Consider the following 5,692-nt stretch of genomic DNA (forward strand, 5'->3'; position numbering starts at 1 on the left):
ATTGAATTAAAAAAATTGTCTTTAATATATATTTGATCTTCACACACTCTTATGAGTTTTGAAGTATTTATTTATTATTTTAGACAATGGTCATATTAGCGTTATTTTTCGTTGTAAGAACCAAGTGATTAAAAAATTTGTTGTTATTCTTTGAGATAGATTTTGTGTTGAAGCATCTTATATGCAAGGGTGTAAACTTTCATTGTCAAAAAAAGTTAAAAGTCTTTGAACATACATTATCTTATATTTACCCATGTATCAGAAGAAAAAAGAGTTAAAAATTAATTTATAATTTTTTTTATAGTTTTAATAATTTATTAATATAAATTTTGATACGTTAATGAGCGCATGTCGCGTTATTTTTGTTCTTTAAATTTATTTAGAGTGAGTAAATATAGAAAATATTTCGTTATATAAAATTGTATGTTATTTTCAAATTTTGTGCCAAGATTCAACTTATTTTCTATTTTCCAATACATGTTAGGCTTCACCCTCTTTGAGTAAGTTGATATAATTGAGGTGCAAATTTTAAGGTGTGGTTATTGTTGGCATTTATTTTAGCCATATCACTGAAGGTTAGCCAACATTTTTAACCCCAACTACTGCATCTACAACCAGAAGAGGGGGCTCAGGCAGCACATTAATGGACCTCAACTGCTCTCATCATTCCCATTAATGCAATGCCCCAACTACACCAATGGTGTGTTCCTATAAGTATCTTCACACTTTAACCTCCTCTTTCTATCTATCAAAACACTAGTTTTCTCTTTCCTCTGAGGGAAAAAAGTAACAAATCATCAAGGACATGGGCGCCGGAGCAGTGAACAAGGAAGAAGAGGTGTCCAAGGTGAAAATCACCGGAAAAACCCACGTGAAGCCTGGGAACATTATAGGAAGAAAACAATGTCAATTGATCACATTTGATCTCCCATATCTGGCATTCTACTATAACCAGAAGTTGCTGTTTTACAAGTGTGAGGGGTTTGAGGAGAAGGTGGAGAAACTCAAGGATGGGCTGAGGGTGGTTTTGGAGGAGTTTTATCAGCTGGCAGGCAAGCTTGGAAAAGATGAAGAAGGGGTTTTCAGGGTCGAACACGACGACGATATGGATGGCGTCGAGGTGTTGGAAGCCGCCGCCGAAGGGATCGCTGTCGATGAACTCGAGGCTGATGAAGGCACGAGCTCTCTCAGGGACTTGATACCCTACAATGGTGTTCTCAACTTGGAGGGCTTACACAGGCCTCTGTTGTCTGTGCAGGTAAGATATATTTCTTAAACTTTTTGCTGTTGGTTCATTAATTAATTTACTTTGTTTTGCACCATTTTTGCTCCGATTGACTAATTGGTGGGTCTAATTTTTGCACGAAGTTTTCACCAATATGATTATTACACATTCATTCAAGTTAATGGTGTAAACCAATGCCCCCATTTTTATTACCAAGAATGCATGAAGTTTTATTGGCTTTGGGACCCATGAACATCAGTGCTCCTAGGCCTTCACTTCATTAATTATCTGCCACTGGCCAGCGGCGCAGCTGCACAGGCCACGTGAATTTTCAATCGTCTCCATCATAGATTTAAATATTGATCCCTTATCAGAATAGTGATCACTATGTAGTGATAATAATAACGATGTTAATATTTTACGTTCACCATCACAATAAATATAACACAATTGAAACTATGATTGCAACCGTACAGTTAACGAAGTTGAAAGATGGAGTGGCAATGGGGTGTGCGTTCAACCACGCCGTCCTCGATGGAACCTCGACCTGGCATTTCATGAGCTCCTGGGCTCAAATCTGTGCTGGCTCCAACTCAGTTGCTGTGCCACCGTTCCTCGAGCGGACCAAAGCCCGAAACCCGAGTGAAACTGGATCTCTCGCTCCCACCCAACCCAATCGCTGCCTCCAACGGCGGTGCACACCAACTCAGGGAGAAACTCTTCAGGTTTCCCGAAGCTTCCATCGACAAGATCAAGTCCAAAGCCAATTCCAACCCACCATCCCCAGCCTCTAAACCATTTTCCACTTTTCAATCTCTAGCCGTCCACATTTGGCAACATGTCACCAAAGCACGTAACCTCAAACCCGAAGACTACACAGTTTTCACCGTTTTTGCAGATTGTCGTAAAAGGGTTGACCCACCCATGCCGGAAAGTTACTTCGGCAACCTCATACAAGCCATCTTCACCGTCACGGCTGCAGGGCCATTGTTGGCGAACCCATTGGATTTTGGTGCATTAGTCATACAGAAAGCTATCGAAGCACACGATGCAAAGGCCATCGAGGAACGTAACAAACAGTGGGAAGCCGCTCCAAAGATTTTCGAGTTCAAAGATGCCGGTGTCAACTGTGTGGCTGTTGGGAGCTCTCCGAGGTTTAAGGTTTACGATGTCGATTTCGGGTGGGGAAAACCGGAAGGCGTGAGGACCGGATCCAACAACAGGTTCGATGGGATGGTTTATCTGTATCAAGGGAAGAGCGGAGGAAGGAGCATTGATGTGGAGATCACCTTGGAAGCTGGAGCAATGGAGCAGTTGGAAAAAGAGAAGACTTTCTCATGGAAGTCTAGTTTTTTTTTTCTTCTTCTTCTTCAAAAGGGTGCCATTTTCACATTCATTCTGATCATTTAGAAAGCTTTTTTCGATTAAAAAAATGAATTGATCTCTATGAATGTGAAATAATTTCCACCCCTGAATAATTTCTATGTTTCTTTTAGAGTGTTGAAGGTAAGGTTTAGGGCAGAGTTGGCTTCACTTGTTAGTGTGAGGTAAGAGTTTTAAGTTTGGATTGACACGTGTTATTAATGCTTTGTGAGTGTTTTTTTAATGGAATTTAATAATTGGTTGGAATTCTTCCATTGGACAGTATTAACATATGCAGTTTATTAAGAAATAAAGTTGTCAAATCAATCAAAACATGGTTACTTGGTTGGAATACCATATAATGAAGCTGATAACCGTTGTTTTTTTATCAAATAATTTCAATTTCTTAATAAATATAAATAAAAAGTAGTAGAGAGAAGTAAGGTCGATCTACAGGAACTGTGATGTTTTTGATTTAGTAATACTCTTTCTTGATTTAGAAGATAGAATTTCAAATAAAATTGAAAAGATATAATAAAATAAAATAAATAATTATAATTTAAAAAGAAAAAAATAATAAAATAATAATAGTAATAAAGATAAAAAGAGAGTTTTTAAATTATTTAAAGAAATAAAAAGATAAAGATTAAAAATAAATGAAAGAGATAAGGATAAAGAAAACTTATAGTAAAAGCAGCCTCAGACTTCAGCTTTGCCTCAAATTTCTCGGATCATCGAAACATATCTTTACTTCAAGATTTACATCGGCTACTACAAGGACAATTCCTCGCGGTTGACTCGGATTGTGTTGTTTCAACAATAACTAATTCTGATATCAGTTTCCTCTTAACAAAAATTTTTGCTAAGTGTGTTATCTGAAAGTTGAATGTGCTTCAATAAGCCAATCATTCTTCCAATGTTAACCAAAACAATATTGAGACCAATGTTGACTTTTGGTTCTGAAAATCGTTTTGATTTGAAAAAAAGCCCAGAAAACAAAGAGAATCCGAAGCGATTTAAGTACCTTACAATTCTCACGTTTGGAATTTAGTCTTCACTTTAGCATTCAGTTTAAAAAAAATTAGTTGAGATAACCAAAGTCTTACTTAGCATATTTGAAAACAAAATTTTAAAAGAAAATAAAGAAATATGCGAAAAATAGAGAGAAAGCTAGAGAGAAAAAGAAGATTTAATTCTCAGATGTGAGAGATATGTTTCTAGGCTTATCCTGAGAGGATATTTATAGCCTTCAAATTCATAAAAACAAGCTAAAGATAATTCCTAAAATAATATTTTAAATCCTAATTAAAACACTTAAAAGTATTTAAACTAAAATATCTAAAAAAAAGATAAGATAAAATATAATATAATATAATATAATAAATAATATTCTAAATCCTAATTAAAAAATAAAATATTAAACTAAATTCCTAAAGATAAAATTAAAATAATATCCTAAAACATGAGTTTATTCAAATCCGAATTGTAGAAATGTGCGGCAGATCCATTCGTTCTTCTAGAAGTTCTGACTGAACCTTCTAGAAGGTGTTGACGTCATCGTCTCGCCAAATATTTCATGCCCAAAGTCATGCCCACTAATCCAACTTTGATTCTGAAAAAAAAAATAGAATTATATCATTTTAGTGCAATTTCTAGAATCTGACGTCTTGCACAAAAAATGAATCAAAACTAACAAATAAGCAACAAAAACCAATGATTAAGGTGTAATTTAAAAGCAAAATATTAACTAAATTAAGAACTTATCAAATTCCCCCTCACTTATTCAACGTTTGTCCTCAAGCATTCGTCAATTAATACATCAAAATCACAAGTTGTTATCTTTAATTTCAATTTATTTTTCAAACTTCCAATCGAACTAAGTCCATGACATTTGTCGAATTCAAGTTACAATCAAGTAAGGACACAACTAAAAAAATTTAAAGCAAGCAAGACATCCCAATTAATTGTCAACTTCAATGATTAATGACTCAATATCTCACAAAGATTCACACATATTCGCTCAAAATGTTTGGGGTAAGTTAAATCGCTCAAATTGAAACTAACCAAAATATTACCATAGGCTTGGAATCCAATCAAGTCTCCACTACGAAAAATGAACATAATGCAATAATCAAGGGGTCTTAAACAAGGTGTAATGAGGCTTAGGTTAGGGTAGGAAAAAGGCCAAAAAGAAAGGTTTAAAATACCGAAAGAAGAAATCAAAATAATGAAGAACAATCCACGAATTAACATGAAGTGCAATGAAAAACAAAACAAAGAAAAAGAATAGATGAAAGACAATTGAAACGATCGATTTTTCCTTTCCTTTTTTTTGAACGAAGGGTCTGTTTTTTTTTCTTCTGTTCGAAATAGTGAACAACTTTTTTTCGATTTTTTCGAAACAAGTTTTTTTTTCATTTTTTTCGTGGAACAAGATTGATACAAGATCTCAAGTCTCGGAAATGGTGTGAAAAGAGAATAAAAATAAAAATAAAGGATTTGAGTTTAATTATGAGGTGTAAAACAAAGAAAGAGAAATAGGTTCAATATGTTTACTAGTGGATATATAACGGGTAGGCATTGTTTTGGGAAAAGTGGGTTTATCCTAGGTGCCCCTATCACATTAAAACATTACGTTCAACATGCAGTCTCGATATGCATTGTGATTACAAGTTCTAGAATATCCTAATTAGTCCGACACACTTAGATCAAACAATGAGCAATAAAGAAAATGTATGATCGTTAGGCTCAAATTTTACAAGAAAAGTTTATATGCATCGAGTCAAGTTCATCTCTATCGACAAAAGCATGAAATATTAATACTCAACAAAAAATTCACCAACTATACCAATAACCAATCATGCAAATTAAATTCGATCAAAACATGGTCATAATCCAAAAGAAAACAATATTATAAAGTGAAGTTAAAGACTAGCAACAAACGATACCAATATATGATAACTATCGTTTTGCTATCAAAAATAATTCCTGGCTTCTTAATAAATAAAAAGGAAAAGGTAATATAGAGAAGCAGGGTCGATCCACATGGACTGTGGTTTTTGATTTAATAAAATTCTTTCTGATTTTGAAGAAAATAAAATTCCA

At 34.3% G+C, this 5,692-nt stretch overlaps 1 pseudogene; it reads left to right on the forward strand.

Moving 5' to 3' along the window:
* Positions 1-741: 741 nt before the first annotated feature.
* Positions 742-2,835, forward strand: LOC120163173 (annotated as a pseudogene).
* The last annotated feature ends 2,857 nt before the right edge of the window (positions 2,836-5,692 follow it).

The sequence above is a fragment of the Hibiscus syriacus genome, unplaced genomic scaffold (genome assembly GCF_006381635.1).
Source record: "Hibiscus syriacus cultivar Baekdansim isolate YM2019G1 unplaced genomic scaffold, ASM638163v2 tig00111427_pilon, whole genome shotgun sequence".
Lineage (NCBI taxonomy): Eukaryota > Viridiplantae > Streptophyta > Magnoliopsida > Malvales > Malvaceae > Hibiscus > Hibiscus syriacus.